The sequence below is a fragment of the Osmia lignaria genome, chromosome 3 (genome assembly GCF_051020975.1).
Source record: "Osmia lignaria lignaria isolate PbOS001 chromosome 3, iyOsmLign1, whole genome shotgun sequence".
Taxonomy (NCBI): Eukaryota; Metazoa; Arthropoda; class Insecta; order Hymenoptera; family Megachilidae; genus Osmia; species Osmia lignaria.
Window position 1 is genome coordinate 8,642,085 of NC_135034.1, and position 14,172 is coordinate 8,656,256.

The following is a 14,172-nucleotide window of genomic DNA, read 5'->3' on the forward strand; positions in this document are numbered from 1 at the left end:
TTCTTTTTTTTTTGAGGAGACGATGCGTCCTCCTCCAGTCAGCACCTTTTTAGCAAGTACCTTCCCGTCTCTTTCTGGCACGTCGATTTCCCGCGGTGTCGTCTCGCTTTCTCTTTCGAATCGGTCAGAGGAACGTTCGACGTTCCTCGCGATACACAGGGAACACGCACGCGTGTCTCCACGGTCGACGCGACCAGAACCAGAGGCGAGTGTGTGGAGGCGCGCGTACGCGTCGCGAGTACGTGACGATTGCCGCGGCAAAGCGGCGCGGCGCGTAACGCTGGGTCAAAAATGTTCTCGCCGCCGGGACTCGATGGGTTTATGAATAATAAAAAGCACGCCGACCCGTATTTTCGAAACAAGCACGCTTTCGCCGACCGTGAACCACGGACGAGCTATACCCTCACCGTTCGGATGCTTCTCTGTGGATGAAAATGATTTTCCTAAATGATCTTCAAGGAAAAATGGCCCGTACTGTTAATTGTAATTAAAAATTTAGTATTCTTTGAAAATGCAACCGTGTCGGGTGTAGAAACGAACTTGAAATCGCAAGAATCGAAGGTTCCATAAAATGTCCCAAGCTCGAAGTGTTCGGTAAGGTGTACGAAATCAGGGGAAAAGGTATAAAAAACAGGTGGGCCAAAGTCGTGAGTGGAATTCTTAAGCCGTTCACGTGGAACGTTTCGAACGCACGATTTCGCAGCAGCGTCGAAGTCGATGACACTGGGATTCGCGACGCACGGATCGATCGAAGTACCGTTTCTAGAACCGATAGTTTGCTCGACACGCTCGACGATTGTGATTTATCGTCGGCAAACTGTTGCTTGCCACGGTGTCGCCGACACTTGCTCTCTAGAACCTTGTACCAATGATTTTACGACCGGCTATGTAATCATCCAAGACGGTAATCACTAAATAAAAATGTCCCGAAGAAACAGGAGACACTACAAAGAACGCGATACGGAATGTTGTAAGGTTCAGCGTGGCAGTGGACATAAATCTTTGGTCATTGTCAATCGCAGAAATTAGGAAGGATGGGAAATTGATAAAAAAATCATAATCTACTATCTTCTTCAGAGTACCAAATTTTATAACATTCTAAAATACATGCAAAAGTATATTACAAATCATTCGAAATTACCCTCGACAGACTGCCAAATTTCAGAATTGAAAAGTCACAAAAAAAAATCGCAAAGAAGCAAAGGGCGAGTGGAGGGTGCTGCGGTGACAAAGAGGAGCAGCGAGGGTGAGATTAGGTGAAATGGACGCGAACGAGGAGGAAAGCAAAGTATCCCGGTGAGAGACGTAAGGTTGAAGGTAAAGAAAGAAACGACACGAAGGATAGATAAAGAGAGTCAGAGGAACGGTAGGCGCCTCGTTTCGTTTCATAACGACCTTCAGCGTCGTCGGTGTTGCTTTTCCCGACCCTTCGAGGCAAAAGAGAGTCGTCGACTACTTGTCCTACAATGAGGACCGCCGCCACGCCAGGAGGTGGTCCCTGACCGGAATAACGAGCCGAGAAAGACGGAGCACGGGCCCAGTGTCCTTCGTTCTCTGCCTTGCTTTTGCATCGCCGCTGTTTCTCTGCTCCGCAGACACGAGGGGAACGTAACGACCCTTGAAATCGCTCGCACCCCGGGAAACAGGAACCCAGAGAGCTTGTTTAATTCGTTGCTGATCAACCTGGACCTTGGTGTCTCTTCGCGAAATGCGAGCTGCCATTTTTCAATCTTTTTGTTCGAGTATACGGTGCATTGTTCGTTGCGATGTGCAACCAGACATTTTGTATCAAGAATATCGATGAAACGTTTAGATAGTCATTTTTAATGATCTTTTACCTTCAAATTAATACGACATAGGTGGTATTCTGTGCTACTTTTATGTCATGATCGTCAGACTTTCCAACGCTTGCATTCTTTGCATACCTACAAACATGTTTGTTTTAAGCGTTGGATCGCGATGATCCTGGACACACGACACACATATCCTCGTGTTCTCGTTAAACGACTAACGATATTTCAGCGTCGAGGCTACCAGGACGATTAACGTCCCTGCAAAACTGTGACACGCGAATTTACGGGCTAAGCCGGTGTAATGTCGGCTCCTAGTCGGCCGTTGTCCTGGAAAGCCTACTCTTCGACAATTTATTTCCATTTTAGCCTTTCCATTAAATGGAAGAAATTTTCTATATTTTTAAACTCCTCGTGTTGCGAAATTTTTCCAAGTCTCGCAATGTTTAGATAATGATTTTTCGTCGATTCTTTCACGATAATTGAAGTGGATTAAAATTTATACGCGGGTAGAGAGTGGCGGAAAGAAAGCGTACATAAACAGGGCGAAAAAGAGCTTTGATGCTATAAATCCGTAGTCCTCCTGACCTTGTTAAACCCGTATCTCGGGAAGATCTTCAGCACGTACGGCAGGTTTCAAGAGCATACTTGCCACCTGGCGGCGAAGTAACTTCGCTCGTCCCTCCTCACCCTCTCGCTTCACCTTATCCTTCTCCTTTCTTCCTTTCGCAGTTACGCGACAAAAACTAGTCGCATGCTTAGCTAAATGCTCTCCCGTTCGTTGTCCTTGGTCCTCGTCCTTTTAGAAAGATGCCGAAGCCCTCTTGTTTCTTCTCGGGACGCTATCCCGTTCCCTTCGCCACGTTGCCCGCGTTCCATCAACCATCGATCTACGAATCCACCGGAGAACTCGCGAATTTTAGAATTCGTTTTTCAATTTCTTCCGAAGAATATTCCGAGGATATTTCGAAAATTCCAAGGCAACGTCGTCGTGAAACGAACGAAAACGCACGCTAAATTACGCGTCGCGTTCGTACGGAGTTCTCGATACACGAGTAAAAAAGGATTCCCGATCGAACGATAAATCGACTTCTCCACGGTTCGATTCACCGTTCCCTCCTGTCAGCCGCGATAACGCGCCAAGAAACTCGCCGACTTAAGCTCGTTGAAGAAGAAAAAAAAAAAAGGAAGAAGAAAGAAAGCATCCATATCGTGGCGACGTGACGTTCCATCGCTGGATAAGCGGAATAAATTTCGAAGAAAGAGCGGCGTACGTATCCTTCGCAGGATAATCGGAATGAAAGGAAAGGAAGACAATGGCGAAGGAAGAAAATCGCGAGGAAACGGGAACGACGAACCGTTATTCCATCTTGCACCGGACATAGATCATACTCGGTTGCAAGTCGCGACTGTGATTATGATGTCATTCCGTCACGCGCCATCAAGCATCACAGTCGATGATTACGATGGTTCCTTTCTTCCTCCGTGCTCGTCATCGTCGGCTCATAGCATTCAACGAGGTGACGGGCTAAAATAAGGATTGTCTTTCAGAATAGAATAATAACCCATTGGTGGTTTGCTCATAAGGGTTGCATCTCTTCTAGTATAAAATTGACCAAAAAAAGATTTCTTACATTTTTAATTTTTTATTCAACTCCTTTGAAATCAATTATTCTTTCTAAACACAATGGCGCTACTTGGACGATTAACGGCTAATTAAGAATCCTTGTTTCTTTTTCAATTAATCGGTCGCACCTGCCGCAATCGATTCCTGTACGTCGCAGGAGCAAGCGTCCAAGAAACGCGATAACGGGAAGGAAGTAAGGACATTTAATGACAGTAATGAAAACGAAGCGACTGTCTCGTTAAAAGCCATAAGGACTCGTGTTTGATAAATGGGATCACGTATACGGGCGGGGTAGCCGCAGTTTGTCATTTTGCATAATGCGATCCTTGAAGGTTTCTTTATCACCGTATCGCTGGAAAATGAAATCTGTCACCTTTATGTAGGCTGATTCTATCTGAACGTATTGGAAATTGATTAATTATTGACAGGTTAGAGAGTTATGAATTAAAATTGAAATTACTTGGAAAGGGTGTACGTGTGGAACGGTATGGACTGGTTTAATCGAGATTGAAAGTCTATTTTTTATTTTTCATATTTTATTTTAAATAAGTGTTTCCTTAAAACAAGTTAGGAAAACATTAGATGATGTAACCAGAATCATACACGCTTGCGTATGGTATAATAGGGTCGGCGTACTCGAGATTCTCTCTATAATTTGGCCATTTCGAGCCATTATACGCGATATATCCGGGCAACCCCGCTACCACTTTCCCAAGGGACCGTTTTCCCTCCTTTTTCCTTTCACAATGAAACGGACGAGCCGACAGCTGCCTCCTGCGGGACACGCGCCAATGCTGGCCTCATGAAAACGCAGCTTGTGCCTATTTCCATCTCTCCTTTTCAAAAGGGATTCCCTCTCTGTTGGGCACACCTCTTGAATATAGGCTACGGTCTGACAGCACGAGCACGTGTGGCTTATTTTGACACAGACAGAAAAATATGTATTTCGGATTTGTTCAGGGAAAGGTGAACAATTTTAGATGATGAAAGAGGAATTATGAAACGGCTATGGTTTTGAAGAAATTTTATGATTAAAGAAAATGAGGACTTTGGGTCAGTTGGTATGGTATTTTTTTTTTCTTTTTCTTAGAATCATTGTTCTTTGTACCAGAAATTGACTAACACCCTGTGTACTCAATCGAACCGTGAAAAATATAACAATCTATCTTTAGATAACGAAACAACGATGAGAGAAAAACAATGGGCAAAAAATCATTTGCAGAGAAACTTTATTAATGTTCGTTTCTGGTCGAACGATCCAGACGGTAAATTAAAATCGTCGTGTAATCGTTGGAACGACGTATTTTCGTTGTTTCCCAGCCAGTAGAAACGTTGAAACATATCAAGTTCCACGAAACGGCCCGGTCGGAACAATTATTTACGGCAAGCCAAGGAAATATATACATCTCTCTTCTGCTTTCCTTATTTTTCTTCAGCAATGTGCTCGCGAAGGGAGAGACGAGTCGAGAGCGGGCCGAGGATTCATTCGGTCGGTTTTTGCGCAACTCGTCGTTTCGCTAAACCCTCTTCTTCTTCTTCTCTTTTCTTCGGACCCTCTCTTCCTGAGACAAGCCTCTCAGCCGGTCATTGATTCGACGTAGATCTCGAGAGATCGGATCCTCTCGTGCGAAGCATCCTTTCAGTCCTCATTGAAATACCTTCTCTCTTTACCTTCCCATCTGTTTTTATTCTTGCTGCTAAACCTCTCTTCTTCTTGATAATTCTCGTTTGTCTCCTCCACGATGGTTGAAAAACGCGATAATTGTCTGACCGTGTAGGATAATATTTTATGGAATTTAACCCGCTTGAAAATTGACGCAAGAATAGGAGGATAGATAAGGGTTGAAAATAATGAGTCAACACGTTGAATGGTGGAAAGGTCATTCGTGATCGATACTTGGTAGGTCCTGACGGAGTAGATATACCGTTTCGTGCTTAGATATACAAATTGTAGAAATTTCAAGTATACACGGTGAACTTTGAAAAATCGATCTAAACTCAGATCTTGAAAATTAGTGCAAGAAGTGGAGGATAGATAAGGGTTGAAAATAATGAGTCAACACGTTGAATGGTGGAAAGGTCATTCGTGATCGATACTTGTTAAGTCCTGACAGAGTAGATCTACTGCTTAGATATACAAATTGTAGAAATTCAAGCACCCAGGGTGGAGTTTTGAAAAATCGTCCTAAATTCAGAAGGTTAACATATCGACCGCCATAGGGAAAATGGGTATCAGTAGTAAGACTCTATAACAGCAGTCATTAATACGTTGATCGATACAGTTGAAACAGCGATGCCGGTCGCTAATGATCCTTATCGCAACCCCTATACATTTATCAATTGTTTCTGGGAAAAATGAAGGACACAAGCAGTTTGGTATTTAAAATATCACATGCAGGAACAGTGACCGCTCGTTGCGCTACCGGTCGAGCGACATTATGCTGGCTAGATGTGTCCCGAGGATAGGATTACTCAACGACACCGGAGACTCGTGAAAACCGAGCGTTAAGGCCTTTAAATCCGGTATCAAGAAGAACCGTGACGATTGCGTGTCTCAGGGCTCGCTGAATTGCGCCTCACACCGTCCGGAGTAAACAGTTGCATCGAGCTCGGACGAGTTTTCAACCGAGCGACGCCGACTTCGATGCATCTCCCGCGTTGTCGCGCGAAATTACCACCATCGCTGCAATCAGAGTTTCCCTTCGCTTATCGATATTAGACCATATCGCTCTCTGCTTATCAGTCGCTATTATAAAAAAAGACTGATGAAGTTAATTGTTTTCCACAATTTTTCGTGGAATTGAAACAGTAACAGAAGAGATCGAATGATCAGGAAATGCGACGCAGAATCATCGTCGAATCAATCTCACGAAGGGTTGAGAAGTATCTGCGTCGAAAAATTTGAACGATCAGCTGTTGAAGGCATCCGCTTGCGCATCCGTGCTGGACCCTCCCTATTCGAGGGACTGGGATCTTATTTTGAGGGTTATATCGTGGAAGAGAGATGGATGAAAGGAAGGGAGGAAAGTGTTTCATCCGGAACCCAGTGGAGTCGTCGCTCATCCTACCTGATCCCAGTCCTTAAATACAGGGTAGTTATTTAAGACGAAGAATGAACAAAATTATAAATGCCAGATATGAAATGCCTGATACTTTAACGCATTATCTATCAGCTGCAAATGAAATAGATAAGCACTGTCACGTTATAACTAAAAATTGAAACAGTGATTTTCTTCTTATCGAAGAACCACGAAGCAACATCCTTATTTCTCTTCCACGGTGTCTCTGGCTCGGCGCATTCTACTCGCTTCTCCCGCCGTCTTTCCGCTGCATTCCGTGGCGAGAGAGCATCAAGACCGTAAGAGCCGTCTATTTAGTAAGCTGTAAATCAACGCGAGTCGTCTCTTTGACTAACGGCCGTACCGGCACCGTGCTTTCCATTCTCTCCTCGTCTCTTTCCTCTTCCTGTCCCGCTCGTGTTCCTCTTTCTCCGACTGGTTGCGAGTAGCCCGAAGGAATTTCGCCGATTCGAAGCGTCGATACCTGTGGCGAGATTCATGTAAATCCACGTGGACGTTCGGGTAACATCCCGGTGATCGGTGCCGTCAATAAAACCGCGTCCTCCGCGAATTGATCAGCCATCTTGTAGCGCGTAGGCGTTGCATTTGAAACGTAGAAGAAGAAGAGGTATAGCCGAGGACTTTGATCACGTTGTAACAATAACAACGTCTACACGAGCAAGAATTATCGCGTGTGTCGTTCGCCGGCTAAGTGTTAATATTTAAAGCAGCAGCTGTTTCGCATACTTCATTCTGACATTACCTTGAACGTACCGACCATACAGTATTTCTACGTCGCATTACGGAGAAACCGAGACCACTTTATTTGTATAGCTGTCGTTATCAAAGGGTTAACATGTCACGAGCCAAGTGCAAGCGGTATTATATTTACGATCCAACCCTTTGAACACGAATCGTCCGGAATTTGAAATTTCTAGTTAAAAAGAAAATTCATTATATTTCCAAGTTAGCTATCAGTCTAATAACCACCCTCGAACCGTCTCTGTATTCAACGACTGCTAACTACCCCTACGAGTCTCGAACCCTTTTCTCTCGCTCTGGGCACCCTCCATAATCCCATCCAGCTGAAACCTCATGTACCAAGCGACATTAACTCGATCTACGAACACGAGATCGATTTCCAAGTAACCAGAGTCGTTCGCAGCTAATGAGATCCGGGGAAAAAATGGCGGCGAGGTCCGATTCGATCCGGCGATTGCTCAAACGCGTTACCCCTACCCCCCTTTACCAGGGGGTCAAAGTTGCACGTTCGATCAGGATCGTGTAATTAGGATAGGCGCAGAAAGTCGATGGAGGCACGTGCCGACGAAACCGAGCTACTATCCTCTATCTTTCTTCGTCTGTTCTGTAGACGCGAGAATGTAACGCTACAGTCGAACAAGGCCGTATGGTCGAGCTAGAGATACGATCGATGGAGCCACGAGAGGAGAGCAATTTACGCAAAGGTGGCCGAACAACGCTATAGATCGGTAATGGTTTCCTAGAAAACTACGTCTACGAAGCTGCGGCTGACCGGGGTCCCTGATTATTGGCTACGGTTTAAGAGGCGAATAATACCCTCCTCCGCGAGACGATTATGTAAGGCGATGCGATTGCGACACGATGCACGAAGAATAATAAGGTGTCCTTAGATCATTCATGTAAATGAACTAAGAATTCTTAGTAGAATTTCAGGGGAAAAATATGGAAATGGATTCTTCAACCCTTAATCCTTGATTATTCAAGCTATCACAGAGAAATATTAATATATGGCCACACATAGGATCTTAAGCATCTAGATCCTTAATAAAACTAGAACTGAACAAAATTTTTATAGGAAATTGATAAAGGGATTCCCCCCAACCCTTAGCTCTTTGCTGCAATCGCAGAGTAAACTACAATTGTAACAGTTCAAATGGTAATGCGAAAAGTTAGACGAATTTCTTCGGTCAGAGAAGTCGAAGAAGAAGAAAAAGAAAACGAGGACTTTCGAACAGCACGTAGAATGTAACGGAGGCCGAAGGTCTAACCCACCACCTGTTGCACAATCGACCAAAAGTCACGCATGAAAGGAGATTAAGGGAGGTCTCCTTTTCCCGTTGCTACACTACTGCACGCGGATTCGCACTGTAATTGTTTCGTCCGCAATGAACCGGCGAGTTTGTCGGCCCGTGACTATCTCGTGATTGTCCCGCATGTTAATGGATTCGAGTGTCGTAACTGTTGGCTGCTCTTAATTGCTCTAATACTTTGCTTGGAACCTTCGTTCGACGAACGAAACGATTTTCTTCCAGGTAAATACATTAAATACCGTCGCTTCGTTAACGGGGCACTCGGGACTTCAACTCTTCTTAAATTTAATTGATGGTACGTTTAAATCGTACTGTATTTCTAATTGATTACTGGAAAATTTTGCTGCCACGTGTCTCTGCTTAGGCCAAGGTGTATTTTTTTCAAATAGAACCGATGATCAAGCACACAGTATCGGGTGATCGAAATATAGGTACTCTTGAAAACTAAGTGACGTAAAAATCTAATGTTAGATAATTACGCGTATCATTATCGATAACAAGGTCCAAAGACTGTCACTGCTTATCAAACTTGTTTCTTGATTGTACCAAATTAATTCGTCTAATCCCACCGATTTGATTACTGATAAAATCTTATCTATAACAACGTGATAGAGTATACTTTGAAAAAAGAAAGAAAGATTTATTAAGAGCAAAAGTCTTGAATGCTCGTCTTTAACACCTTATTTAGCGTATAATGTGAAGCTTTTACGAGATTACTTGGTTTGCTATGAAAGCAGTGATACGAGCTTTGGGCGCACCATTTGTAAGCAGCAACTCGCTCTTATCTGCGACAAAATACAGGCCGATGGTGACACGGGGTCCGCAGATAAGGTGTATGCCATTCAAAATGGACGACCCGACGGGTCATGCCCTCGTGAACGAATTTCCGAGGCAACCGGTCGATATAGATGGCAGTTGTCAAAGATTTCCTCTTGTTAGAGGAACTCTAGGTATCATTGGTTTCCTTTCAAAGACAAAATGACGATCGGTTGCTTCAGTTGAAAAATTCTTTTCGTTAAATATTAGAAAAGTATTGTTCTTTGGCTCTTTTATAGCTTTCAGAAATAGCCGCGACAGATATGCAGTTTTTTCTGATTTCATCTGATTATCAAATGTCTTTCTTCATTAGACAGTTAACGATTTCAGATGGATCGAACTTATAAAAAATAGGTTAACACAATTTTGTGAATCTGGTTAGGAGTTATTTCCAAGCAATTTGCAGACAGACTTTAATAAGTAACGTACTCATTTTGGGAACAAGAAATCGAGAGCATTGGGAGACTTTTAAAATGTGATTGAAAAATACACAAGAACGAGAAAGATGTGCTTCAAATTAGCTATCTCAGTAGTAAAATCGAAATTCGATCAAAGATTCATGGAATAAGTTAAACTTAAACATAATAGAACATGATTCTTAAATGAATTCTTAGAATTCACGTCTGTATTTTACAATAAGAACATAGTTGAAATTCAAAGTTGAAATCCTCCAATATGTATCAGTCTTCGAGAGATTCGTTTCAGTTCTCTTGAAATATTCAATTAATGATTATTCATTCAGAACCTTCAGCAGTTCTAGATTATTATGTGGTACTTTAAATTAAAATTTAACAAAACCAATAGAGTTGATAAAATTTTACTATAATAACCTGTAACTGTCTAAAGAAAAATATAAAAAGGGTTGAAAGTGAAAACTGAGCGACCGAATCCTGAAGGAAAATCGTAATTTTTCTGACGACCGAGCGATTTCAAGGGTGCTTCCCTTTTTTCATCTTTAATCCCGGCCACGTGCTCCTCGTGTGTCTTGAAGAGACGTCGACAGGATCATCGCAGCTGCCGCAAGGATATATAGGAGCATCTGGTCGTTGGACGATCGCAAGATCGCCAACCTTGCGGCTCCTGAGGCAGGTCGAGAAGGTCTGCAGGGCGATAAAGAGGAAGATGAAAAGGAAGAAGAAAGAAAGAGATAAAATCGGTGGCCTGTCGAGTGGGCTGTTCTCCAAATAGCTCCACCTGCCCTCGCGATGCTAACGCTCTGCTCATCCCCGAACTACCGATTAACCGGCCACTTTCTGACCCGTGGATCACATTAAACATCGACGTTGGATATAGCAAACTATAATTTTTCAATTATACCAAAGCTATTTCAAAGCATAGATATAGTAAAGATATGTATTTCTAAGTTACATTATCTCGTGACGAGTATCATCATCGACTAGATTTTCTGGGAATAGAGAGTACGTTGATTTATTAATTCATCAGGAGAGTCGACGTTGGATTGAACGTATAATGAAAAAGAAAATGCGACACAATGAGACGGGTAATTCTGGATGTCCCAGAAAACTGGGAAAAGCGCGATGAACTCGACGATACGTACGTGTCGTCCAACGAGAAATTTCAACCTTTAGTTTTCTCTCGTGAAGAGAAGCGGAGAGCTCGTTCCCGAATACTCTCTGCACCGAAATTCAAGCGTATTCTCCTCTCGGATGAAATTTCCACTCGTATATTATGTACCAGCTACGGTTTTATAATTCTTCTTTGCTTCCATGTTCCATTGAATTTTTATAATAATACTTAATATACTACAAAAATAATTTTTTTAAATTTTCAATTTTAAGAAAAGGAAAAATTTCAAAATAACAAATTCAACGAAATTTCCTATTCGTCCCCCCAGAAAACGTGGTTTAACGAGAGAAGCGATCCTTCGTGTCTGTTAACAGTCCCAGTTTTGCCTCTTCACCCCATACCATTCGCGTGCAATCTTGTCCTCTCCCCGCTCACCCTTTCGATCCCTTCCATCTGCGACCTCTATTAAGCGTTATATTCCGCTATCCAGCAGCGATGGAGGATAGTTCCAGTGTATTGGCATGCTGAAATACGGGGCGCGTTCGAAGCGCCGGCAGCCGTCAGGGTATTGATTTACAATGCTTACTCCACTCCACAGCAACTCCCATAACTACAGAGCCCTTCTCCATCTCTGTCTCTCCCTTGTGCTTGTTCCGCGCACCCTTTACCCTGACTGTCGCTGATTTCCTCCGTTGATTCTCTCCTCCAACACGGCGATCTATCGCCGATCTCGGTCGTCAGCTTTTCGACGCGAGCGTGAAGCCGATGGATACACCACGCGTTCGATCGATCAGAGTTCAACGGTAAATGGCGATGAAAGTTTGGAGATCTGAGTCGAAAGGGAAATTTGAGGATTCGAGGGAGGAAACTTAAGGATGAAGCGATGGAACTCCTAGTTAGTTAAGGGTTGACGCGAGTTAAGGGAAGTTAAACCGTGGAGTCGGAGCGATGAAACGTTGAGGGTTGAAGATAGGGAACTTAACGCGATGAAGGTTGATAAGTTGAAACTTAGAACATTTAGAGTTGAAGTACTGAAACTTAGAAGGTTGAGAGTCCGAGCGTTGAAACTTAACGCGTTAAAATTTGATATGACAGAACTGAAAGCTTTGAAAGTTGACCTACGCTTTTAAAAAAATAAAATATCTTCCTAAACGACTTTTGATCCATATCCAAAAAACTAGTCAACAATTTAGCCTTGTCCCATCAATATGAATGAACAACAGAAAAATATATGAAATCTCGATGAAAAGGTGACCCAGATTTCCGGCAGAAATTTATTTTCAAGGGGACATTCACCGATTGTACATCGTATCATATTTTCATCGAACCATACGATGCTTTTCGAGAATATTGCGAGGATTTGTAACGCCGGGAAACGTCTGATTTTTGATGATCAACGTGAAATGAATATTTAAGAGAGATTCCTCTTCTATCGTTTTTCCTCGTCGCTTTGTTTGTATCGACCTGTATCGATGTCCTACTTTACCTATTCCCTTTCTTTCGAACTCGAACGCAACGTAAAAATCGTTGAAAACTGTTCGTATAATGCAGTAGAAAAGTTTAAAAATACTCTTCTTCATAATCCCGACTTGATATCAAAGTTTATTGGACCAAACTGGTTTCTTTCTATAAGATCATAATTTTGCTTTCAAAACGGAACCAAGCCTTCCAGAATGCACCCTTCGGTTTCCTGTTCTAAGCATTCTTTTACAATACCGAAAAGCTAAGTCTTCGGTGCAGGTACATGGACAAGGGACGATAATAGGTATGCAAATAACGCTTGCTTGGATGACTAAGAAATAAGAAGGGAAGTCATCGTGAACTCATCGTTTCGTCGTTTCTAAAGTTCTAGCAATCTTATATTGTAGGACAATATTAAATGGATGAAATTAATTTTGTGCATCATGCATTAGGAAAGTGCAATGTTTAGAAATAAACGAGAAGCTTCTTCTGGGACAAGAGGGTAGTTAAACGGTTTTAAGGAAAATTTGTCTTTAAATTTTGACTGGTCAACGTGTCCAGCAAATGTAACCCTTCGAAGATGGTCAAATCGTACCTGCCAAAGAGCAAACAGGGTGGGCACAATAAATATATTTACACCAAGATCGTCGGTGCATTACCGCAACTTGGACCGACCCACGTGGCAGCCCACGCAGGGGTCCCAGCCGGAAGTTTATTACCCCGATTATCCGGACTGTAACTCATTTCACGCGGTGCTGTAAACAGACCATCATCCAAATCCTATCTTCAGCGTATCTTGAACGAACATTCTCTGTCACCCCTTAGAAGGGTAGTTCGCAAGAACCCATTGCCACCATTTTCTGCTAATATTTAAAAAGCTCTTTTGAATCCTTAACTCAGAGTAAAATTCTTTTTTTTTATATATAATGCCAATAATGTACTAAAGCATAGCATAAAATAGAGAGCGCGAAATGTCCAAGAGACATTTTAGTTAACAATTACTACCTGAGCCAGTCGGCCGACAGGAAGCAATCGATAAGACGGCTTAAGCAACGGGAGAATTGTCGTTGACTCGAGGAGCGGAGTGGAGCAAGTGCTAATAACCCAGATGCAAATTGATAGTACTCATTATCATAGCAACGAGTGTACACGTTGGCTCGCGAAAGGGGCTGCGAGATTTATTTCGCTCGTTTAAATTCCCTCTCCTCTTTTCTCGGCACGCGACGACCAGGAATCTTTCAATGGACAGTGCCATTGTTCCTTGAGGAACTTAAAGTTTTATTGCAAAATTACTGACATGGCCGGCCCTCTCGTAATAAATGAATTCAATTAAGTCTCAAATCGCGATCTCCCTGGAAATTTTCTCAAACTCATCGTCAGTCCGCCCCTACTTGTAGAAAGTCAAAGTCCTCAATTGAGTATATTTAAGAATAACAAATAATTTTAGCTTCTATTCAAATAATATCATACTCTGATACGGTTCTCTATTCAGGAAGCTTTTGAAAACAATAGCCCTGGTATTACTTCATGTGCAGAGAAAACAGAACCGTGAAAATTGTGAAGATTGTAAGAAGAGCACTGCCCGAAAAGGTGTCACCTGTTGAATTCTCAGTTGCTTCGGGAAACACGGTCCGCGCATTTCCTTGGAAATTGCATGTTGTCACAATGGGGAGAAATAGAGTGAATAGAGGAAGCAAGCACACTGGAATGATAACAATGATCTAGATCGGGCCTCGATCAAATGGAACAATTTTGTGACATGCGGAAAATAACACTCGAATCATCCTCTTAAAGAATGATAAAAAACTTTGGGAATTTTT

General features: G+C 42.7%; 1 protein-coding gene and 1 long non-coding RNA gene across 9 annotated transcripts in view; one reads left to right on the forward strand and one right to left on the reverse strand.

The window, feature by feature from the left end:
- Positions 1–14,172, forward strand: part of LOC143308267 (uncharacterized) — a 118,112-nt gene that overhangs the window by 91,784 nt on the left and 12,156 nt on the right. The gene's annotated exons all lie outside the window — the stretch shown is intronic.
- Positions 1–14,172, reverse strand: part of LOC117605315 (uncharacterized) — a 45,786-nt gene that overhangs the window by 11,107 nt on the left and 20,507 nt on the right. For 4 of the 6 annotated variants that reach the window (XR_013065263.1, XR_013065262.1, XM_034326506.2 and 1 more), the window contains one exon: positions 1–14,172. This exon is cut by the window's right edge. The exons of the other annotated variants lie outside the window; for them this stretch is intronic. The gene's annotated coding sequence lies outside the window, so the exon portion shown is untranslated. 6 annotated transcript variants of the gene reach the window in all.